Here is a 26,794-nt window from a genome sequence, read left to right on the forward strand (position 1 = left end):
TGATCAATTGTATGAATTATGCAAGCATTCCCCTTTGCACATTTTTCGCAAAAACAAAGAAGGCTTCACTTTTTGTTGAGAGGCTTGTTTCTACCTGATTTCGTTTGTAGCTTTTTCACTAATAGGCGGTCCTAACGGCTATAAAAATAGCCGCATTCAGAATATTAATGTTGATTATTTCATTTCAGATTTGCATAATTTATTGAAACAAACTATCAATATGCTGAAGGGACTCGTTTCTAGCATTCAGAAAGGTCAAATTGCGTAATTCTCTACGACATTAAACTCTGGAACATTTTTCGCAAAAACAAAGAAGGCTTCACTTGATCTCGTTTACTGTGAGTTTCACACAGCGAAATGTGCACAAATCTAACCAAACTGTTCTAGATTTGCAGTAAACTGAGGATATTTCCCTACGATTTGCGAACAACAAATCCTAATAGTTCTTTAGAAAACTTTTAGAGCCATTAGAACGGCTGATATTGTGCAATGCTCTTCACCGTTGTTTTTTTCCCAATGCTAATGACTGGCAGCTGTGACGTAATCGCTCTTGTCGAAAGCGTGCAGACGACACAAAACACATCTGCTCGCAGTGGCGATAGAATCCAAACTGAAAGAATTTTTGTTAAGAGATTTCCTTTTATGTGATTTCGTTTGTAGCTTTTTCACTAATGGGCGATCCTAACGGCTATAAAAATAAATATATATATATATATATATATATATATATATATATATATATATATATATATATATATATATATATATATATATATATATAAATATATATAAATATATATATAAATATATATATATATATATATATATATATATATATATATATATATATATATATATATATATATATATATATATATATATATATATATATTTATTTTTATAGCCGTTAGGATCGCCCATTAGTGAAAAAGCTACAAACGAAATCACATAAAAGGAAATCTCTTAACAAAAATTCTTTCAGTTTGGATTCTATCGCCACTGCGAGCAGATGTGTTTTGTGTCGTCTGCACGCTTTCGACAAGAGCGATTACGTCACAGCTGCCAGTCATTAGCATTGGGAAAAAAACAACGGTGAAGAGCATTGCACAATATCAGCCGTTCTAATGGCTCTAAAAGTTTTCTAAAGAACTATTAGGATTTGTTGTTCGCAAATCGTAGGGAAATATCCCCAGTTTACTGCAAATCAAGAACAGTTTGCTTAGATTTGTGCACTTTTCGCTGTGTGAAATTCACAGTAATCGAGATCAAGTGAAGCCTTTTTTCGCGAAAAATGTTCCAGAGTTTACAGTCGTAGAGAATTACGCAATTTGACTCTTCTGAATGCTGGAAACGAATCCCTACAGCATATTGATAGTTTTTTTCAATAAATTATGCAAATCCGAAATAATATAATCGACATTAAAATTCTGTATGCGGCTTTTTTTATAGCCGTTAGGACCGCCCATTAGTGAAAAGGTTACAAACAAAAACAGGTAGAAACAAGCCTCTCAACAAAACTTGAATTAGTTTGGATTGTTTCGCCACTGCGAGCAGATGTGTTTTGTGTCGTCTGCACAATTAGTTTCGCTTTCGACAAGAGCGATTACGTCACAGCTGCCAGTCATTAGCATTGGTGAAAAAACAACGGTGGAGAGCATTGCACAAAATCAGCCGTTCTAATGGCTCTAAAAGTTTTCTAAAGAACTATTACGATTTGTTGTTCGCAAATCGTAGGGAAATATCCTCAGTTTACTGCAAATCTAGAACAGTTTGGTTAGATTTGTGCACATTTCGCTGTGTGAAACTCACAGTAAACGAGATCAAGTGAAGCCTTCTTTGTTTTTGCGAAAAATGTTCCAGAGTTTAATGTCGTAGAGAATTACGCAATTTGACCTTTCTGAATGCTAGAAACGAGTCCCTTCAGCATATTGATAGTTTGTTTCAATAAATTATGCAAATCTGAAATGAAATAATCAACATTAATATTCTGAATGCGGCTATTTTTATAGCCGTTAGGACCGCCCATTAGTGAAAAAGCTACAAACGAAATCAGGTAGAAACAAGCCTCTCAACAAAAAGTGAAGCCTTCTTTGTTTTTGCGAAAAATGTGCAAAGGGGAATGCTTGCATAATTCATACAATTGATCAACTAATTGATATTCGGAAGTGTTAAGGAACATGTCAGTTGTTTTCGTATTCACGACATCCAGTTATGTCTCTGACATTACCCACCCGCCTTTTTTGTCTGTAAAATCAATGGAAACAATTTATTACTCAAGGGAGCCCGTAGGGTCTAATATTTTTGCTTTTATAATTTGTTTTTAAGTTTTGATGTCAATCGAAGCAGAAGCCTTGTGTTGCAGAGTTTTGTTCCGATAGACCTGAAAATTTCACAGAATATTCTTCAAATGTTTTACTATATGAAAATACAAAGAAAAAAAAGATGTTTCAAAAGTGTTAGACCCTACCCACCCCTTAATCTATGCAAAACAAAGTCCTGGCATTACATTCCTTCTGTGGCTAGTACTACGATCCTACTGACACTGAGAATCCTTCCAGGTCGGGGCTCGAACATACAACAGCTGGTTTGTAAGATCAACGCCCTATGCTTAGACCCGCCTCCCGGTTACCTTAATTCATGTTCGGGATTCGAATGCAATATTTTAATTTAGGATTTCAACATAAGAATTAGTGAACAATGATATCGTTTTCGATTTGGATTTTGGAATTAAATGTTAGATCAAATCTCCGAGCCTGAATTTTAAAATTGATTTCTTAATTAGGAGTTAATTCCTGAGTTCAATTCCAGAATTTAATTTGTAGTTTCAGTTTCAGAATTCATTCCCTGAATTCAGAATCTGCAAACTAGAACTGAATTCAGATCATGGATTCTAAAATTAGAGTTTGGAACGGATTTCAGTTCCTTTATTAAGGTTTTGAATTCAAGTTTAGAATTTAGTTCTAGAAATAAATTCGGAATCTGAATTCTGAAAATGAAATCAGATCCAAGATTCCAGAATTAATTTTTTTTTATTTGCTCACACTCCAGAATACAACGTTCATCTATATTAAAGAATGTCTAGTTGACGCCAAACATACTGTACCATACAAATAAAAAACAGCGATATATCAAGGGGTCTATAAAGTTAGAAGGCTAGTTTATTTTTACATAAGAAGTGCCCCTTAACAATTTGTACTAAGCAAGAGCTCCCAGTGGAATGTAAGATTCCTGTTAAGGGGCACTTAATATGTTAAAAAATAAACTGTTCTAAATTTATGACCTGATATTTCGTGATATTTATTTGTATGGTACAGTATGTTTGGCGTCAATAAGACATTCTTTAATATAGATGAACCGTTGTAATTCTGGAAGTGAAGCAAAAACAAAAAAAGCGAAATTCACGCAAAAGCGTGAAAGAAGCATGTCAGTTCTATACGTATATATATATATATATATATATATATATATATATATATATATATATATATATATATATATATATATATATATATATATATATATATATATATATATATATATATATACATATATATATATATATATATATATATATATATATATATATATATATATATATATATATATATATATATATATATATATATATATATATATATATATATATATATATATATATATATATATATATATATATATATAGATTGTGATCATACTTCCGATGGCGTGTAGCAAGAATTATGTTGATTCATTGGATATAACATGAGATATTCACGATCAAAAACTTATCACCCCATAGTAAAGTAAGTCGTATTCACGACAAAAGTTCTGGAAATTTTGATGACCTTTGAATCTTGTTAACATAGAAGCACATTTTCTTGAAACAGTAGATAAATTATTAAGCAAATCCTAGTATTCGTTTTATGACGGTTTTCATTCTATGATATTTTTTTCTAATATTAGAATGTAAAAAATTATGTTTCCTTGTTTTTTATATGCATATACCTTTTATTTTCTTAGGGTAAGTCTGTTGTTATATTTCTCCAGACCTTAAAAAAATGTACCTGTTGGTTGGTACAGATACCCAGGTTTGTATATAAACTAATCTGGTACTGCGATTAAACGCGTTAGTGAGATTAAACAAGTGACAGGTAAATGATAATCAAGTGAAAACAACGGGGACGGATATAGCGTGATGGGTAAGTCGATGCCTTTCACGGATTCCCCCTGAGTTCGATTTCCCAACCCCGCACATATAATCTAAATAGAAAACAAAGAGAAACCAAGAAATTGGTCTGGGCTCACATGCGAAAGAGGGAACTAACACAAATTTTCTTTTCTTATGCAAGTACAATAGAGTATGGAAATACCAAGCAACATTTAATGAACAATATTTAAAAGCAACTACTATTTATGGAAGATAAAATAAAAACATTTTTTCTTTCCAGTTTCTGTAAATGAAATACAATTAGACGATTTTAAAACTGATATGCTACAGGGTCCGGCACTCGAAGTGTAACCAATTAAAAAGGCCATAAATTCAGTTTGGAAAATTACTTTTACTTAATTCAAAGTACAAAATGTGTAAAAATAATACAAAATTCAGAATCAATTCACTTTTGCTCGATATGACCACCTTTTGCCTTGACTTGATGACTTGAGAGAGCGAAGGAGTTGCTTTGTTTGGCCGAATGTGACTTGCAGGTATTTTGGCCCACTCGCGGACAATAACTTTTTTCAGCGCCTCGAGACTGGTGTATCTTTTAGTTCGGACTTTGCTCTCCAAAATGGCCCAAAGAGAATAATCCATTGGATTCGCATCTGGTGAATTCGAGAGCCATTGTGTGGACGTGATAAAGTTCGGAACGTTGTTTTTCAGCCATTCTTGGTTCACTCGAGCTTTGTGAGACGGTGCCGAGTTCTGCTGAAACGTCCATGGTCTGCCACCGAAATGTTTGTCTGCCCACGGCTTCAAAGCAACCTCCAGAATACTTTCCCGATAATATGTCGCATTAACCTTGACGCCAGGCTCGATGAAAACGATTGGAGAGCGCCCATCTGCGGTTACAGCGGCCCAAACCATTATCTGTTGCGGGTGCTGCCTCCTGGTGGCCAATCGATGACTCAAATTCTCGTATGAACGGTCGGTCAAGTAAACCCTATCGTTTTGAGAGTTTAAGAATTGCTCAATTGGAAAAATTTTCTCGTCAGAAAATACAATGTTCGGAAATTGACCGCTTTCGGCCAAACGAAGCAACTCCTTCGCTCTCTCAAGTCAAGATTATTTTTTCGCGTTCACTTTTGGCAAAATGCTTTCTTGCGCTTGTAAACAATACAACTCCGAACTGTCATTTAGCAAATTTCTAGAGAGCTGATGCCCGTGCGTCAGCTACGCGAGCGGTCTGAAGTTGGTTACACTTCGAGTGCCGGACCCTGTAGTATAAAAATTGAAGCATACGAATCTATGATCTTACGAATTTTGCACGTTCATAAATAATGTTTTTCTACCACCAAACTATGCATTGGTTTCTTTCAATGTAGTAAGTTTGTTCATTTGCATACCGCGAGACCTGGTAATCCAAGCGTTGCAAAATAATTGGAGTTTGATCTATAAAAAAAAATACAACTATATAAGACCGTGAACTATTCACTCTACTTGTCAACTTTAATCTATCCTCCAGTTATTTTGTTTTCCGTGGCGCTTAATACAGGCAAACATAAGGTACAGAGTTGGGTAATCCATTGTCGCCTGCACTTTTTTTATTCAATAATATAATATATTTTTAGGAACATTGCTTAAGCTCTAAGATGCCAAGGGTATTTTTTAATATTAATTAACGAATACCTTAAAACTAGAATAGTATCATAAGATTATGTCGTCTCGGATTTTCGAAAATCCAGCTTTCAGCTGAAGATCGGCAGTGGTCGGTGAATTGAATATTGCATGTGTCTTCCAGATGCCGTTGTTGAATATCGTTGGTTCGTGTGGGTCCGCGGGCTACGAAGGTCCGGCGGGTGGCCCGCATGCTAGTCTGGAGCGGCCTTCCGTGGGCGGTGATGGTGATGTTACGGAAGAGAATGAAAAAAATAAGTAAATATTGTGGAAAACGGGGTAAAAAGGAAGTGTGGGAACAAAATGTCTGAAAACTACAGAGATCTAATTAGTGGCCTTCGAGATGGTGAAGAGATGAGGGAATGGGGAACGAAAAAGTTAGTGACAAAGAAAAAGATCTTGTTAGTTCCAATGAAGACGGGGAACGAGAAAATCGGGCGGATGTTAGTGGCGAACCTGTAGGTAGAGATTATACTTTCTGAGCGAGGTATAACAGATTACAACTGTATATTAATGTGTTTGAGGTACTGGTATATGAGAAGCATATATGAACTATCCCGACTCGCCAACACATCCCGAACCGGAACCTCAGCCGGTCTACCTCTGGCCCTAAGGGATTTCAGTAGCTTCGACCTGGCATCACGATACTCTACGCTCGACCACACGACATGCTCGATGTCCTGATAACTGTCGCCACAGGTGCAGAAACCGCTCTCCGCGAGCTCAACACGCCGGGGATGTGCTTTGAAGGTGTAGTGATTTGACATGAGCCGCGACATAATACGAATGAAATCGCGACTCACGTTCATCCCCCTTAACCAAGGTTTCGTCGATACCCTAGGGATAATGGAATGTAGCCATTGTCCCAGTTCGCCATTGCGTCATGAAGTTTACCAACTGTCGAGAGTGTTCTGACGAGAGATACTGACCAATTCATTAAAGAAGTTTGGTCTTTCATAAATGTTACCTTCTAATGCGCCCACCTTAGCCAATAAGTCTGTCTTTTCATTTCGTGGAATAGAACAATGCGAAGGGACCCAAAATAACGATATTAAATATGATCGTCCAGATAAAGTTCACAAGTGTTCTCTTATTTTCCCCAGGAAATATGGGCTCTCATTGCCCGGAGAGCTTCTATTGAGCTTAGACTGTCCGTGAAAATGAAGTAATGGTTCTGATTGAAGATGCCGAAGCCTGTCGACTCGTTGATGTTTGATCCGTCAGCGTAAAACATATTTTCACAGTTGACTGTTCAAAATTTATTATAAAAAATATTTGGGCCACGTGATCCGGACTTCCACGAATCTCTTCTCTCATGGATGTATCGAAAAATACAGCAGAATCAGAAGTATCCAAGAAATGAGGACGGTTGGAGGAAAAAGAAGAAGGATTAATATTCTGAGCCATGTAATCAAAATACAAGGACATAAAACGGGTTCGAGAATTAAGCTCGGCAAGCCCTTCGAAGTTTTCAATCACCATCGGATTCAAGATATCGCATCGGATTAGCAATCGATATGAGGGATCCCAGAATCGATTTTTCAACGGTAAGAGCACTTCGAGACTCATCGTATGAGTCGCAGGCAATACGCAAACAACCATACTGAATTGTTTTCAGTTTAATGAAATGGTTATTCGCGGCGGATCGGAAGCAGAAGCATCCATATTCCATTATAGACAATATCGTTGTTTGATACAGCCTGATCAGGTCTCCTGGGTGGGCACCCCACCAAGCTGCGGTTATTGTTCGAAGAAAATTGATTCTCTGCATATTTGTTTCAAATACCTAATGTGACATCCCCAGATGCCTTTGGAGTCGAACCAGACCCCGATATATTTAAAAGTGAAGCCCTGAGCTATGGTTTCACCCCCTAGTTGAAGCTGTAATTGTGTAGGTTCTCGCTTGCTTGAAAATACAACTAGCTCAGTTTTCTTCGTAGAGAACTCGATACCCATTTGAAGAGCACATGTCGACAAGTAGTAGAGATATTGCAATGGTCCTTGGAGATCGACAACTTTGGGTCCTATAATAGACACAACGCTGTCGTCGGCAAGTTGTCTTAGAGAGCAAGATGTGTTGATACATTCATCATTGTTGTTTACGTAAAAATTGTATAAAATGGGGCTTCAGCATGAGTCCTGAGGAAGACCTATGTAACTATCGTAATCGTATTGTCGACAAATCACCACGCGCGAAATACATGACAATAGATTATACAAAAAGTTATTCAGAAAGACCATGCTGATGCAACTTCTCAAATAGGTTGTTTAGTCCAAAGTCCAAAGCCTCGTTAATGTCTAGGAAAACTGACGAAATTTGTTCTTTACGAGTAAATGCCATTTGAATTTCGGTTGAGAGCAACGCAAGACAATCGTTCGTCTCTTCGCCCCTGCGGACACCAAATTATGTATCTCGACCCAATTGTCTAGACGAAACAGAATCATTTTTTCGAACAATTTCCGGATACAGGAAAGCATAGCAATTGGTCAATACGAATTGTGATCGGATGCTAGTTTTCCTGGTTTTTGAATGGCGATCACTCTCACTTGTCTTGTCACTTGTCACTTTGGGACAATATTACCCTCAAGAAACTAGTTGAATAAATTCAGCAAGCGCCCTTTGGCGGGGTCAGGCAGATGCTTCAATAAGTTGAATTTGATTCTCTCTAGCCCCGGGGCTTTATTGTTACATGACAATAGCGCAAGTGAAAACTCTAACATCGAAAAAGGTGTTTCGTTCCTGTTTGATGACGCGACGTGGGTGATTTTCTGTTCCTGAACAGTGTCAGGACATACTTTTTTTTAGCGAAATTGAATATCCAACGGTAAGAATATTCCTCGCTTTCGTTCGTTGTGTTATGGTTGCGCATGCGATGGGCCGTATTAAAAAGAGTGCTCATTGATGTTTCTCTCGATAATCCGGCTACAAATCGACGCCAATAACCGCGTTTCTTCGCTTTAATCAAGCTTTTCATTTTAACGTCCAATGCCGCGTATTTTCTATAATTATCAGGTGTTCCGGTTTTCCTAAACTCGATAAATGATGAATCTATTTCCGCGTTTGATTTTGAGCATTCTTTGTCCCACCACGGGTTGGGAGGACGGATGTTAGTTTTCGCGCCAGGTACATGTTTCGTCTGAGCTTGAGTCGCGGTGTCGAGAATCAATCCAGCCAAAAAAGTGTACTTTTCTTCCGGATGTAGTTCTTGTGTTGTTTTGAGTTTCTCAGATATCGAACTGGCGTAGTCTTTCCAATCAATATTGCGTGTGAAGTCATATGAAACATTGATTGTCTTCGATGGTGCTAATCCGTAAGAGATAGAAATTACGATAGGTAGATGATCCCTACCGATGGGATCAGGAATTACCTGCCACGTGCAATCCAACCGTAGCCATGTCGAGCAAAGGGATAAATCCAACGCACTTGGTCTTGCTGGTGGTGCAGGAATCCGTGTCATTTCTCCCGTATTCAAGATTGTCATATTTAAGTTGTCGCAGATATCATGTATCATAGCTGATCTGTTATCGCCGTGAAGACAGCCCATCCTGTACCGTGTGAGTTAAAGTCTCCTAAAACCAATGTCGGTGCGGGAAGGAGCTCAATGATATCACTGAGCCACCGATGCCTAACCGAGACTCTTGGGGAAATGTTAAAATCGTGGAAGTTCAAGGATATTTCAGAAGTTAGCCAAGTTTCGCACAACGCAAATGCGTCACATTTCAGATCATTAACTAGGAATTTGAATGAATCTATTTTTGGGATGATACTTCTGCAATTCCATTGTAAAACAGTGATTGTATCCGTGACCTCGGTGAGTGACTTAGCCATCGAAGGATACGATCGCTGAAAGAAGGGGGCATTTTGCAGTCAACTGCTTCAAAAATGTTTAACTTTGGAAATAAAAGCCATTATCTTTAGGGACTTCGGGGGTTTTGAAGTCCCAGCAAGTGATGGACATTCTTGCTCGGAATTTAATTTTCCAAGGCCTGGAGCTTTTTTCCGGTTTTTGCCATCACTACCAACTGTATTTTTTTAGACCCATCAGAGGATACCTTCGAACGCTTACTAGGGAGCTTCGAGAAGATTTATTACTGCTCTTTCTAAGAGCTAAGAGGGACAGCCGAAGATGTACCTTCGAGGGGGTCATCAGCATCGCTCTCGTCAGTTGACAAACAAGCGAAAAGATTTACTAGAGGCGTAGCACTCTTCAACATTTCAGTAAAGGAATGCTTGGAATGTTGCTTTAGTGAACGCCTCGTCTTGTTTCTGCGCAGTTTGTACGCGGGGCATACAGAGAGGTCATGCGGTCCCTCCTTACAATAGAGACACTTTTCAATGTCGCCACCGCAGGAGTTATTCGCATGACTTTTTTCACACAGGATTTATTGTAACTAGTGATGTATTTTTTTACTCGAATATTCAAAATAATCGCTTAAAAGGTTAAAGTAATCGAGTTTTTGTAATCGATTAACGAGATTTATATCAGTTAGGCTGTGAACCATTTCGCGGTTAATTTTAACTTTTGGTTGATATCTGACACTTGAGTGGTTATTTTGATGTTGTCAAAAAACCTTGTTCGAGAGCATTGTTATTTTTACAGATCGATGATTATTTTCCGATACTGAAAAAAATCAACCAAAAGTTAAAGTTAACAGCGTGGTTCAGATTGCCTTTGTTGATGATACTTACCTTGTACATATTTAAAACCTAAACTTGCATTTAAGTGAATTAAACCGAAACCTTAAATAAATTAACCTATAATTAAATGAACTTAATCTAAGCTCCGTGAATTTATAATTAATCTACATACTATAATCATATCATATCATATCATATCATATTATCATATCTTAAATTCTACTTATTATGACCCAAATATATAATATGAACCACCCCACCCTAAAATGTGTAAACAATGATACATTAAACGAGTTCGATATCCGAACAAATAACCAAGACAGAAAAGAAACTGTCGGAGTGCGTGATCCAACAAAAAGGAATTCTTGTGGTTCAGGATGCCGTGGAGAAGTTTGTGGCAGATTTCGACCGAGATCGAGATGCGTGCCAAATTCCGATTCGCCTAGATTCACTGGACCGAGTCTACAATGAATTTCTGGAGGTACATTGACAGATCGAGTTGTATGATAAACCGGAGATGTTGGAGGATCATCTAGAAGAGCGCATGGATTTCGAGACCAGCTACTATCAAAGCTTTTTTGCTATCCAATCGAGTTGCTGATCAAAGCCAAAATGTGTTAAATAGTACCATGATTACACCCACTCAACCTCACCATTCGTCGGTCCATCTTCGCTTACCCAAGATCGATCTGCCGAAATTCAATGGCGATTTGTCACGCTGGCTTGCATTTCGTGACACGTATACGTCGATGATCCATAACAACGCAGATACTCCGAAGATCGCGAAGCTGCAGTACCTGTTGCAGTTGCTGGAGGGAGAAGCCCGAAAGCCGTTCGAGTCCGTGGATGTAGAAACGGACAACTATGCATCGACTTGGGAAGCATTGATGAAGCGGTACAACAACAAGCGATTCCTGAAACGTCAGCTATTTCGAACTCTATGATCTCCCGCCGGTAAAGCGAGAGAATCCAAAAGAAATCCAAGTTTTGGTTGACGATTTCCACCGATATGTCAGAGCTTTGGCGAAGTTAGACGAGCAAGTCCATCATTGGGATACTCCGTTGGTCAATCTCCTTAGCTATAAGCTTGATCCATTTACGCTACGTGCTTGGGAGGAGAAAACCAGCAATGACGACAACGTAACATATGAGATGTTGAACGAATTCCTCCACCAACGTGCCCGCATGCTGACGTCCGTCGTAACCGATCTCCAGTACCGATCCCAACAACCGGTTGTAGCCAAAGTGGCCGGTCCGAATCCAACGCAGAAGGCGTATAAGACAGCATACAAGGCTGCTACTGTTGAGCCTAAGAACAGTTCTCCCCCGTGTCTTGCTAGCCCAGAGAAGCATTTCCTCTTCCAATGGCCAGCATTTTCCGAATTACCCGTCCGCCAGCGCCGTGACCTGGTATCCCAGAAACGTTTATGCTGGAATTGCTTCCGTACTGGTCACCAAGCGAGAAACTGCCTATCCAATTTTTGCAATGACTGAGCGGAAATATATATTGGAGAAGCCAAGTGAAAGAAAAACTAACAGAAAAGATGAATTTTTGGAAAAAGATACGCTCAGATACAGGACTCGAACCTGCGTTCTTATGCATTCCGTGCATACGCGCTACCATTTCGCCACTCTGATCTTGCTTTAGCCACTCTAAAACTCGAAACAGACATAGTAGCAACGTACATCGAACATGGTCCACATCCTGGCCGTCACCCGACCGATACCTTACATCCAAACATCTTCTCTGTCCATCAAACACTAGTCCTCTCGCTTTATACCTATTTCTCCGATCAAGCATTGAGTAGGAGAGTGTATTTATAATCGCTTGTCACCTTCTTTAATGGTGCCACTCGCCGGCTGGAAATCGTCAGCGACAGACCCCTATGAAGGTTATATTGATTGTCTGCCCTTTCCTACCAGAAGCAGATTGTTACGGAAAATCAAACCGCAATTGTTTTTAACGATTTATTAATTTTAGTTTGACGTAAAGCCGCCATGACTAAGTCCATGACTATCCAAGTTTTCCTGTCGCCGCAGTCATGAGAAACACCATTCTCTGTTACACGAATCCGCACCATCGAAGATGCAATCCACACCCGAAATTCCTCAATTACAGCCAAGCCCATCAACGTTCAAATTGAGAACAGCACAGTCCTGTTAGAAACCGTTTCATTACTTGTTGTAAACAAGAACGGTACCGCAATCCCCGCACGCGCACTCCTAGATTCCGGATCCATGTGCAACTTCATTACGAAGAAACTTGCCAATTTGCTGTGCCTTCGTCGTACCAAAGTAGACATCGTAGTAGCCGGAATCGGTGAATCCACGAAGCAGATCAAATATCAGTTGACTGCATGTATAAAATCGAGAGTGACTCCGTACTCCACCAAGCTTGAGTTCCCGATCCTCAAGAGACCAACGGTCAATCTTGCAACCGTTCCGATTGATGTATCTGCCTGGAAGATTCCAGAGTTACCCCTGTCAGACCCCAGATTCCACATTCCGTTCGACATTGACATGGTTGTCGTCGGTGAAGCCTACCACGAGCTGCACACAGGTAGCAAGCATTACCTAGGCAAGGGACTACCTGTATTCAAGGAATCCTTGTGATTTTTGTCGTGAATACGACTTACTTTACTATGGGGTGCCTTTTCAAAATTAGCCATATGGAAGAATGGGCAGAACTTAATCGTGAATATCTCGACTTGTATTAATGGTAGCAACATAATTCTTTCACCATTTCATCAAAAATATGATCAGGAATTTAGGATAATATTTTGAACAGTGTGAGATAACCACAAACAACTCAAAAATTAGGTTTTCTCAAAATTTCAAAATAATGCGGAAAACTCTTTACTTTCGCTTGGGTTTTTCGAGCAAGGACGACGATTTTGAGGTAGTCAGGCACATATCTTCAACTGAATGCGTATAAAAGGGGAACCGTGGTGAAAATCGATCATTTCTTTTCGTGCGTTCGATGGAAGCAGACGTCGTGGGAGTTAAACCTTCAACCAGCAGCGACGGAGGGAGCGCCTTCTGCGTGGTTAAAACCTCAAACGCTCAGGTAGCAACTTTCATTCGCTTGCTGGCCTTCAAGGCGAGCAGACTGCCATCGCGAGAGTTAAACCAGCAACCAGCAGCGACGGAGAGAGCACCTTCTGCGTGGTTAAAACCTCAAACGCTCAGGTCGCAACTCTCATTCGCTTGCTGGCCATCAAGGCGAGCAGACTGCCATCGCGGGAGTTAAACCATCAACCAGCAGCGACGGAGAGAGCGCCTGCTGCGTGGTTAAAACCTCAAACGCTCAGGTAGCAACTTTCGTTCGCTTGCTGGCCTTCAAGGCGAGCAGACTGCCATCGCGAGAGTTAAACCATCAACCAGCAGCGACGGAGAGAGCATCTTCTGCGTGGTTAAAACCTCAAACGCTCAGGTCGCAACTCTCATTCGCTTGCTGGCTATCAAGGCGAGCAGACTGCCATCGCGGGAGTTAAACCATCAACCAGCAGCGACGGAGAGAGCGCCTTCTGCGTGGTTAAAACCTCAAACGCTCAGGTAGCAACTTTCATTCGCTTGCTGGCCATCAAGGCGAGAAGACTGCCATCGCGGGAGTTAAACCATCAACCAGCAGCGACGGAGAGAGCGCCTTCTGCGTGGTTAAAACCTCAAACGCTCAGGTAGCAACTTTCATTCGCTTGCTGGCCATCAAGGCGAGAAGACTGCCATCGCGGGAGTTAAACCAGCAGCGACGGAGAGAGCACCTGCCATCATTTGGTTTTCGGTAGTCGTAACGAGAAGTTCAATTTTCAGATTTTAGTTCCGCAATATAGGTTTAGAATTCAGAGCCTGCGTGCTGAAACTGGATTCTGGAACTGTATTCCGGAACTAATTTGAGTTTCGAAATTGCAATTCTAGAATTAAAACTGGATTCTGAGTCTGTTATTGGTTCTAAATTTAGTTCTTGAACTCAGGATCCAGTTCTTTATTCCAGACTTCTTCTATTCGGTTCTTTTTAGAACCATAATAATACTCCTAAAGAATTATGCGGAAATTTACTTTACTGTACTCTATAAAACCCATTCTGGTAGTCATGGCGAAAAATCGTTTAGAGCTTAGTTCTGGAATATGGGTTTAGAATTCAGAGTCTGCGTGCTGAACTAACTCAAATCGTCACCATTTTTTTTATTATAAAGAACTATACTGCTTATTTCATAATATTTAATTGCGTTTCAGAATGTTTAATGTAACTAATCTGTAATTTAGTCTAGGCGCATCGTTTAAATTTCTAGTAATGAAAGAGGGGAAAGTTGCACAATTCAAACAATCGATGAACTACCAATTCGAATTCGGAAGCATAAATAAAGCGTGTCATATTCGTATTCACGACATCCAGGTATGTCTCTGACATTACACACCCGTACTTTTTTGTCGTGAATACGACTTACTTTACTATGGGGTGCCTTTTCAAAATTTACCCTCTGAGAGAGTGATAAGTTTTTGATCGTGAATATCTATTGTTGTATCTAATGAATCAACATAATTCTTGCGACATGCCATCGGAAATATGATCACAATTTTATAATAAAATTTTCAGTTCTGTGACATATTCTCAAATAGTTCAAAATTAAACTTTTCTGAAATGTTTGGTATAAACGAGTATCAAAGAGGATAATTCATAAGGCGCGTTTGCCTTTCTCGTATTTATAAAGCTCATAGCTCAGTGATCTGTGGAAGGATTCATATAATCTAACTACCAATAGAATCAACTTAAACGCGTATAGCAACAGCATTGAAGTATTTCAATAGTACACTATTGAAAAACCTGTCTCATTTGATCCATGTCAACACCAGCCAATCACTGTCGCATTGGCAGCTCACCCAAAAGCGAGTCCAACGAATTTGGGCAAGATGATATCCGGAGTACCTTCAGCAGCTGCAGCCTCGTGCTTTGAAGCAAATTCCAGCTGTCACCATTGAACCTGGATGTGTTGTCGTTATCAAAGACGATTGTCTATCGCCAACCTAATGGCCTCTCGGGAGAATTACCAAGGTGTACCCGAGCAAGGACGGTGTAGTTCGCGTCGTCACACTGAAGACAGCATCTGCAGATTCAGTTGTGCGTCCTGTAGTCAAGCTCGCCTTTCTACCAGTTGCAGTAACGCAATCCAGTCTGTCTAACCCGTGCTCAGACAATAAAAACGCGAAATAAAGTGTTGAAGTATCCTTGCTACTTCAAGGTAGCCGGAATGTTAATACTTACCTTGTACATATTTAAAACCTAAACTTACATTTAAGTGAGTTAAACCGAAACCTAAAATAATTAAACCTATAATTAAATGAACTTAATCTAAGTTCCGTGAATTTATAGCTGATCTACATACTATAAATTATCATATCTTAAATTCTACTTATTATAACCCAAATATATAATATGAAGCACCCTACGAATGCGCGCATAAAATGTGTAAACAATGATACATTAAACGGTTTCGATATCCGAACCAACAAAGGCAAGTGATCGCGCTAACGATCGTACACCGAAGTAACTACTACACAGATACAATAGACTGCCTGCCGTGTGAGGAAGATTGTGCAATAGGCATCCTTCGGCAGTAGTAAACCAAGTCCCGTATAGTGCGCATATCCTCTGTCGAGCGATATTTTCGGTATTAATTATAACGTGCAGTAATCCAAACCCCAACAAGCCGTTCTAGTTTTATTTATTCGACCAGTTCTTCTGTCAAATTTAAAACTGGTCTACGATACCACGAATGAAACACAGCTGGGGCTCCCACTTTTTATTGTTATAAAAACCAGATTAAAAATATGTAACTGCCATAAATTATGCATCTAGAACTAGAACACTCTTGAATATGCCCTAATGGTAAAGATTTGATATTCAACACAGATTTTCATTTGGCAGTTGTCACGACGCCATCTTGATGAGATCAAAATCGGAACTTCAAACTCAGCTGATTGCAACGTAAACAAACAAACAGTAATGCACTTGTTTAACGCGTTTACCTTGTTTAGTGCACGAAAATTATTGAATTTTGTGTCGACTCTCTCACAATAACATGTCGGTTTACCTAAAATACAGCAGACAGTGTTTTGGGACATTAAGTGGTGATAATTTTCATAATTTGAGAGTCGTGATGAGTATCAAAACATCGCAGTGTTCGAGGTTCGAAACGCGAAGGGCTCAACGTAATCGGTACACTTTCAAATGGCTGGTAATCACATACTGGTGTCAGATGGCTGGGCGGCTCTGATTCCGTTTAGAATAATTTGCATTAATCGATTAATGCTTGATAGTAATCGATTACACTAATCGACTCCTCTTTTATTAATCGAATACCTAATAATCGATTAATACGAAAAATCAAACATCACTAATTGCAACAATGGGATGCTGTAAGTCCCAATTGTTTGAAATTGCTGCAGTTCATGACCCGCGGTATAAAAAGGCCAACAGGTATAAGAACTCGGTTCAGGAGGACGTAGTTAGGCGAAGCCGAGCCAACGAAAGTCACGCAATACGAGTCTGATGGGATATAGGACTTCGTCCCATCCTCAGCGGTCGATACTGAACGCACCTGCTTGCAATCCAGTATCTTAACATTTTTGAGTAGGGGGTTTTTGAAACCGCCTGCCCCATGCTCAAGAACGTCCTCACAAGTCAGACTCGGATCGGTGATCACGCCGTCTATCTCGACTTCGTGAACTGATACGTATACGCGGTACTCCCGCGTGAAAAGCTCGCATTGAATGATCTCATTAACCTGTTTTGCACCGGCTAACAAGACCCTTTCGATAATTAAGTATATTGATTTTTTTTCCATTTGCTTTGGTCCAGATGAAAACCGCGTACGATCCGGCCGAGAGTGCAAGTCCATCGGGATAGTTTTCAATGCGAGTTTTATTGCCATTAAAAGCATCCATTTCATCATCTGGAGGAAGGTCAGGCATTTTTATACCGCTTGTCATTTATTTATTTATTTATTTGTTTTGAATCATCGGACATTGTAGTCTAAATGATTTGAGTGGGAAAAAGCCCATTTGAGTTTACCAACACATCCAATGGCATAGTTCTCAAACAGGCATAAAAACCACTATCTTTTCAAGTATACTAAAAATAATGACATAATACACACAGAACACTAATATAATTGTCGTTGATTAAAAAGCAGAATACATACAGAAATTAAATAAAATATATCACAGAAGTTGTAGTCTGCGTATGATGGATGCAAATTTTTTTAATGAGTCGCCAAACTCGAAGACACTATCTACTTGTGAAAAAGTGCGTATCATAGAAGTAACTGGCTCGTGATATCCAAAACTTGTGCGATGAAATCTTGTCGATAGTAACGATACATCGCGAGTTCTCCAAGAGGCTCGTAGATCTATACGGGATAGCAGTTCGGGTACATCAATTTCACCATTCAGGATTTTCACTACTGTTACGGCTTGTTGTATACGACGACGACGTTCTAATGATTCAAGGTTTAGTAGCTGACAACGATCTTTGTATGGTGGAAGGTTCTACGGATCACGCCATGGTAGATTCTTGAGCGCTAATTGTATGAACCTTTACTGAATTCTTTCGAGTTTCAAGCTCCAAGTTAGCTGATGTGGATTCCAAACTGGCGATGCAAACTCAAGTATTGGCCTGACTAAAGAGCAATAAAGTGATTTCAAACAATATGGGCCAGTAAAGTCACGGGATATTTTTGAAATGAATCCCAGTTGCCTATACGCTTTTTTAGTTATGTTAGCTATATGAGAGTTAAAATTCAGTTTGTGGTCAAAAATAACGCCGAGATCGCTGATTTCACTGACTCTATGTAGGTTTATACCATCAATGCTGTAACTGAAGATGATCGGATTGCTCTTCCTATGAAATGTCATTACGGAACATTTAGCGATGCTAATGATCAGCAGATTGGAGCGACACCACTCCACGAAACTATTTAATACGGTTTGTAATCGATGGCAGTCTTCAATCGACTTTACTACTAAATAGAGCTTGAGATCGTCAGCAAATATAAGCTTGCATCCAGCACCCAAGACCGTAGCTACATCATTGAAAAAGAGAGTAAACAGTAGGGGACCCAGATTACTACCTTGTGGCACACCTGATCTATTGGTGAATGCGGACGATTCACAAGAACCTAATTTAAGACGTATAATTCTTTGGGTGAGGTAAGATCGTAGCCAAGTAGTTAGCTGGTGTGTGGCGCCAAGTAAACTGAGCTTATGAAGAAGGACTTCGTGATCGATACGATCGAAGGCTGCTTTCAAATCAGTATATATAACGTCGACCTGTGCTTTCTCTTCTATATGGATAATGCAAGTTGACGCAAATTGCAGTAGATTGAAACGGAACGGCCTGGCATAAATCCATGCTGGTCAGGTGAAATGTAACTAGTGGTTTGACGGAGAATAAACTGGTAGACGATAATTTCAAATAATTTACTTCCGGCTGAAAGATTTGCAATTCCACGGTACTGCTGGACATTTCGTCGGTCTCCATTTTTGAACACTGGAAACATGTAAGTTTGTTTCCAAACTTCAGGAAACCTTGCCTCACTAAACGATCGATTGAAAATTTGAGATAGAGGTTCAGCTAAAGCGACAGCACAGCGGCAGTAAACAACAGCCGGAATTCCATCTGGACCAGGAGAGAACGAGCTTTTAAGTTTTTTGATAGCATTAAGTACCATATCCGGTGACACATAAAAGGTACTCAAATCAGCAACATTATGCGGTACAGTAGCTAAGGCAGAAGTCAACTTAGACTCGGTTGCAAAGCAGAAAGCGAAAACAGAGGCAAAGTGATTCGCAAACAATTCGCGGTCGCAGTTGAAGATGCAGTCACATCTTCAAAGTAGACATTAGGAGGTATTTTTGATGTTTTCCGTTTAGAGTTAACGTAATTCCAAAAGCCTTTAGGATTATGTCGCAAGCCTGCTTGAACTAGCAGAACATAAGATCTGTAAAGGACAGCGTTAAGGTACCGATAAGCAGTGCTGGCGGCATGAAAATCATGGGCAGTAACAGTCGAACGTCTACGGCGAAGTTTGCGCTGGCATGCATTTCGTTTTCGGCGCAATGCACGCAAAAGTGGCGTACTCCAAGGCGGGGAGATCGGTCTACGTGTGACAGGAAGATTAGCTCCAAGCCAGTCTTGTAAAATATTACAAAACATAAGTGCCATTGTATCAGCGTTAGATGATCCTAATAATGATTGCCAATCAAGGCTGAATAAATAATCTGCCAACTTTGAATAATCAATTTTGCGGTAGTTCAGCGGCTGGACTTCACTAACTCCAACACTTAATGAGGGTGCTGCAGTAGGTTGTTGGAACGAAATAACCAATGGAGGGTGGTGAGCATCAATGGGTAGAAGTGGAGCAGCTGATTCCTCAATACATAGTTCCTGTTCATCAGAACCGAAAACCAAATCGAGCACACGCCCTAGGTGATTAGTATGTAGATTGAACTGCTTTAGATTTAAGAAATCCATTCCATCTAACAAGGCAGAACTGGCAGGCGATAGTTGAGATATGTTGTCAGGAAGGATGTTATCATCACTAGATACCCAAATTAACCGTGGTTGATTGTAATCTCCGCAGACCAAAACCATGACGTCAGTAGAGCCACTGTCGCATAACTATTGGACTGATGCAATATGAGAGTCAACAGTAGGAACATCTCTACTTTTATCCGTCATGTCACGGACTTGTGTCCGTGCGGACAAAATCGGGGTGCAAATGAAGTGGTATTGAACAACAGGGAAAAAGAAGACGAAAGTTTTACTTAGCTTATCGCTCCGAGACGTTGAACGGCTACTAAGACCCGGTCCGAGGCAATCGGTAAATATTCCTTTCGATAGAGTGCAAATTTATACAAGCTCACAATTGACCTTGGGGACGGATTAATTCGAATTAAAGACTGTCCCAGAAAGTATGGACGCAACCAAAAACCGCTGCCATTTTGCAATGGTTCAGAATCTGTCATATTTTATGGCTGCGCCCTGTTGTTTACACTCTTCTCTAACCACTTGTGCAGTTGTTTATTCGTTTTCATTAGTTTGTTTCGATATGAGTGGATTTTTAGCAGAACAACGTCGAAAATTGTGTACAAATGGTGCACAGAACGCGGACTGTCACTGAGAAAGATAGCAAAAATAGAAGGACTAAGTGAAAAAGCCGTGCGAAATGCAATCAGGAAGTTTGGTGAGGATTACACCTTTGAGGGTAAACCGAAAACGGGTCGAAAAAAAGGTCCTGCTAACCCTCAGTTGGATAAACGTATACTGAAGGCCTTCGAGCAAAAAAATGGTTTCAGTTCGGGATGTGGCCAAAAAAGTGGGCACTTCGAAGTCAAATGTTCTTCGTGCTAAAGAATGTTTGAATCTTCAAACCTATAAAGGCAGAAACAACCAAAACGTAATCCGAAACAAGAAGCATCGATCAGGCCGAAGGTTCGAAAGCTGTACAATACGATTCTTGCTGGAAATTTGAACTGCAAAATCATGGACGACGAAACCTACGTGAAACTCGATTACAAATCCTTGCCGGGACCACAATATTATACGGTGCGAGAAGGGCAAGTGTTAAACCAGTCCGAGACATCGATTGAAGTCGAAAAAATTGGTAAGAAAGCTATGGTCTGGCAAGCAATTTGAAGCTGCGGTAAGATTTCGAAACCCTTCATCACCACTGCTTCAATGAACAGCGAAATATACATCAAGGAATGTTTACAAAAAGGCGGGTGGGTAATGTCAGAGACATAACAGGATGTCGTGAATACGAAAACAACTGACATGTTCCTTAACACTTCCGAATATCAATTAGTTGATCAATTGTATGAATTATGCAAGCATTCCCCTTTACACATTTTTCGCAAAAACAAAGAAGGCTTCAATTTTTGTTGAGAGGCTTGTTTCTACCTTGTTTCGTTTGTAGCTTTTTCACTAATGGGCGGTCCTAACGGCTATAAAAATATCCGCATTAAGAATTTTAATGTTGATTATTTCATTTCGGATTTGCATAATTTATTGAAAGAAACTATCAATATGCTGAAGGGACTCGTTTCTAGCATTCAGAAAGGTCAAATTGCGTAATTCTCTACGACATTAAACTCTGGAACATTTTTCGCAAAAACAAAGAAGGCTTCACTTGATCTCGTTTACTGTGAGTTTCACACAGCGAAATGTGCACAAATCTAACCAAACTGTTCTAGATTTGCAGAAAACTGAGGATATTTCCCTACGATTTGCGAACAACAAATCCTAATAGTTCTTTAGAAAACTTTTAGAGCCATTAGAACGGCTGATTTTGTGCAATGCTCTCCACCGTAGTTTTTTCACCAATGCTAATGACTGGCAGCTGTGACGTAATCGCTCTTGTCGAAAGCGAAACTAATTGTGCAGACGACACAAAACACATCTGCTCGCAGTGGCGATAGAATTCAAACTGATTGATTTTTTGTTAAGAGATTTCCTTTTATGTGATTTCGTTTGTAGCTTTTTCACTAATGGGCGGTCCTAACGGCTATAAAAATAGCCGCCTACAGAATTTTAATGTCGTTAATTTCATTTCGGATTTGCATAATTTATTGAAAGAAACTATCAATATGTTGTAGGGATTCGTTTCTAGCATTCACAAGGACCAAATTGAGGAACTCATTGCGATATTCACCACTTCTCGGAACATTTTTCCCGGACGATTTGTTGTACAGCAGCAGATATTTTGTTCTCTTCTTTAGAACGCGTTCTGATTGGCTGGTGTTGACATGGATCAAATGAGACAGGTTTTTCAATAGTGTACTATTGAAATACTTCAATGCTTTTGCAATACACGTTTAAATTGAAAAATTTCGATTCTATTGGTAGTTAGATTATATAAATCCTTTCACAGATCACTGAGCTATGAGCTTTAAAAATACGAGAAAGGCAAACGCGCCTTATGAATTATCCTCTTCGATACTCGTTTATACCAAACATTTCAGAAAAGTTTAATTTTGAATTATTTGAGACTATGTCACAAAACTGAAAATTTTATCATAAAATTGTGATCATATTTCCGATGGCATGTCGCAAGAATTATGTTGATTCATTAGATACAACAATAGATATTCACGATCAAAAACTTATCACTCTCTCAGAGGGTAAATTTTGAAAAGGCACCCCATAGTAAAGTAAGTCGTATTCACGACAAAATAACTTCTATCCATGATTCGAAGCCACAAGGATCCTGTTGTCTTCTGGCAAGATCTTGCTTCTTGCCACTACTCGAAATCAACGGTAGAATGGTATACTACCAAAAATGTCACTTTCGTCCTAAAAGACATGAATCCACCAAATTGCTCACAACTTCGACCAATTGAGGAATTTTGGGCATTAACGAAGGCACATCTTAGGAAACATGTCTCGGCAGCCGGAACCATTCAACAGTTCGAAAAAGATTGGAAAAAAGTGTCAAATCTTGTCGCCAAGAAGTCTGTACGGAATTTAATGAGGAACGTTCGCAAGAAGGTGCGCTAGCTAGTCTACAATGGCTAAGTAGCAAATGTTGAGAATAATATTCTGTTGTTGTAGTGTAATATTATCAGTATATCGAAAAAAATTTGAATATCTAACACTTGTGAATTATTTACAGCGAAATCAGAGTGCGTCCATACTTTCTGGGACAGTCTTTATCACTCGACCGCACAATTCACCACACGATGAGAGAAACACGAATGCACGTCCGATCGGCCCGATAGTTACAATGGAACTGTCGCCTGCATTTGCCGATTTGATGATGGAAACATACTAGATCGCGTGATGGAGACGATCGACATACCGACTCCGTTTATGAAAAAATACGTCGATGATTTGGTCACCCCAAGATACACAATTGAGCATATGAAATGTGCACTCATTGCGTACTACTCACATATTCAATTTGCATGCAAAGTGGAGAACAATCATCGATTGCCGTATTTGGATATAGTTCAAATCAAAACGGAGAAACAAACAATTGTCATCGATTGGTACAAAAACACGTCGCATCGGGTCGATTGTTGAATTATTTTTCTTTCTACCCGCTGCACAGTGCACAGTGGTTCAAAAGCGCAATTTCACGCTCTTAATTGATAACTCATAGGATCGTGGTTTTTGAGGTACAGTATCGTCAGAAAAGTTACTCAGAATGATAGACGCCATCTTTTGGCAAATTTTGTTTATGTGATTAATCCCCCTAAAAGTGAGATAAAAATTTTATTTTAGCTCAGGGCCAACATAGGGGCTAAGTTACTTCGACAAAGTTGTGCAGAAAGTTATTTCAAACAAGTTTGCTGAAGGTACTATTCCCTTAACTTGAGTGTAATCCAAGATATAATGTATTTTCGGAAAAGGGTTTCCAAAAACCTGTTTTTGTAAGAAGACATATATATTTTCAATTTACATGAGTTTTTCATGTTATACAAAGTTTTTCGTCTTTAAAAACTATACAACTTTCTCGAACTATGCTATGCTGCTATCATTTCAGTTTAATGAAATAGAGTAATTTTTCATGTTTTTTTAAATAAAATTCTAACTTGTCTATTATAAAAAGGCGCAGGAAGGTGCAGATGAGACTAGTTACATATTAAACTACTTCAAAAGAGCTTTCATACCGTGGTTGAACTACTCGTCTGCGATCGTCTGCAGGCGAGATATGTTCTTTTCAAATATCCTTGTCCTTGACATTTGCAATGATAAAGTTTATTGTATATCAGATGAAAGTTCAGTATATATTCGTTACCATGGAAACTCTCACAATAAAAGGTTTTTTTGGACATCGAAGTCTACAAATAGAAAAGTTTAGTAATAATTACAGACGGTTTTTTGAAAGTAACTGTCCGACGTTTTTTAAAAGTGAGATAAGAAGCCACGACTTTGAAAAAAGGCAATTATCATGTCGAATTACGTTATGTCATTTTTTGATATGCTTTTTTCTATAGAAAAGCTCTGCGGATATATATCCTCTATTCATCAATTAAAGTGGAGATCGATAAACGCTTGCTATATTGTACTGTTCATAATGATTAAGAAGTTTCTTTTATACAGATGTCGGGGGTATTATACACGTGAGCAATCCAGATCACTTACGAATCGGGATCCCACGAATTGGTAATTAGTTTCATTGGATCCTTTGGTTACAAATATTCTTAAATGGCCAGAACAGTCCAAGAAGAATCTGTCGAACGATGCTAAGAGTATTTTAGCTGATTAAGAACATTGTCATAAAATAAATACAAATAACTAAAAAATGAGTTTTGATCATACTTTTCGCTACCAGAAGTTGACATAACTTAGTTCGATTTGATGATGACTTTTTTAAAAGTCGTGACAAAACAGTTACTAAACTATTCAATGTATAGACTTCAATGTGCACAAAAAAATAATATTTTGTGACAAGTACCATAGTAATGAATATATACTGAAATCTGATCTGAAATACAATGAACCTTATCATTGCAAATGTCAAGGACAAGGATATTTGAAAAGAACATATCTCGCCTGCAGACGATCGCAGACGAGTAATTCAACCACGATATGAAAGCTCTTTTGAAGTAGTTTAATATGCAAGTAGTCTCATCTGCACCTTCCTGCGCCTTTTGATAATAGACAAGTTCGAATTTTATGTGAAAAAACATGAAAAATTGCTCTATTTCATTAAACTGAAATGATAGCAGCATAGTATGTTCGAGAAAGTTGTGTAGTTTTTAAAGATGAAAAACTTTGTATAACATGAAAAACTCATATAAATTGAAAATATATATGTCTTCTTACAAAAAGAGGTTTTTGGAAACCCTTTTCCGAAAATACATTATATCTTGAATTATACTCAAGTTACGGGAATAGTACCTTCAGCAAACTTGTTTGAAATAACTTTCTGCACAACTTTGTCGAAGTAACTTAGCCCCTATGTTGGCCCTGAGCTAAAACAAAATTTTTATTTCACTTTTAGGGGGATTAATCACATAAACAAAATTTTCCAAAAGATGGCGTCTATCCTTCTGAGCAACTTTTCTGACGATACTGTACCTCAAAAACCACTATCCTATGAGTTATCAATTAAGAGCGTTAAATTGCGCTTTTGAACCACTGTGCAGTGGTTCAAAAGTGCAATTTTATGCTATTAATTGTTAACACGTTCAAAACATGGTTTAGAGGGACTGTATCTTCAGCAAAGTTGCTCAATATGATAGGTGTCATCTATTGGACATTTTAATGTGATCAATCCCCAAAATAGTGAGATAAAAAAATTATTTTAGCTCAAGGCCAACATAGAGGCTAAGTAGCTTGGACAAAGTGGTGCAAAAATCATTTCAAACAAATTGTCAAAAGATACAAAAACTGGTTTTAGGACTCCTTTTCAGAAAATACATTATATAATGAATTACACTCAAATTGCTGGAATAGTACCTTCTGAAAAGTTATTTGAGATGACTTTTTGTACAGCTTTGTCGAAGCTACTTGGCCCTAATGTTGACCCTGAGCTAAAATTATATTTTTATCTCACTTTTAGGGGGATTAATCACATAAAAAATGTCCAAAAGATTGCGCCTTTCATTCTGAGAAGCTTTGATGATGAAACTGCACCTCGAAAACCACGTTTTAACGTGTTAAGAATTAAGAGTGTGAAATTGCGCTTTTCAACCACTGTGCGCTGTTGCAAAAACTGAACACGGCTACCGGTTTTATTGGAAGAGTTTTTCGGTTGTCAACGTGAAAATCTATTGCTGAGAAAAAGAAAATTGTGCGTGAGTGAATAAAATAATCAATAGATTTGTAAATAAATCCAACGTGAACAACCGAAAGGACGGTGATCAGACGGTTTTTAGATCTTCTCATTACGTTGATTTCCTCACCCGGCGCTTGCAAAAATCGTAAAACGAAACCAGATGAGTGCACGCTTGAGTTTCAAATGTTTGAAAACCAACGCATGTCTTTTTTCTAAATTAAAGGATCCGACAACGAAACTTGTCAGACCCAATGCAATCTATCGCATTCCTTGCGTGGATTGCGATAGCTGTTATATTGGTCTGACCACACAGCAAGTGAAACAACGGTTGTCTAGCCATCGTTCATTGATACAACGATATCAAAAATTCAATATATCGGATTCAGAACAGACAGAGAGCGGAAGAGACGAGTTAATAAAAACCAATTCAAATATGATCGACAATGAACACAGTTTTGATCTGAAGAAAACCAAAATTCTCAATCAAGAAAGCAGAACCAATGCTCCGGTCTGTTGCTTTCTCTCACACACACTAACTCTCAATCTCGCTTTCATCTATTT

The 26,794-nt window shown here is 38.9% G+C and overlaps 1 protein-coding gene across 6 annotated transcripts in view; it reads right to left on the reverse strand.

Annotated features, from left to right (window-relative positions):
* Window positions 1-26,794, reverse strand: part of LOC131432790 (uncharacterized) — a 405,803-nt gene that overhangs the window by 90,911 nt on the left and 288,098 nt on the right. The window lies entirely within an intron of this gene.

The sequence above is a fragment of the Malaya genurostris genome, chromosome 2 (genome assembly GCF_030247185.1).
Source record: "Malaya genurostris strain Urasoe2022 chromosome 2, Malgen_1.1, whole genome shotgun sequence".
NCBI classification, from domain to species: Eukaryota; Metazoa; Arthropoda; class Insecta; order Diptera; family Culicidae; genus Malaya; species Malaya genurostris.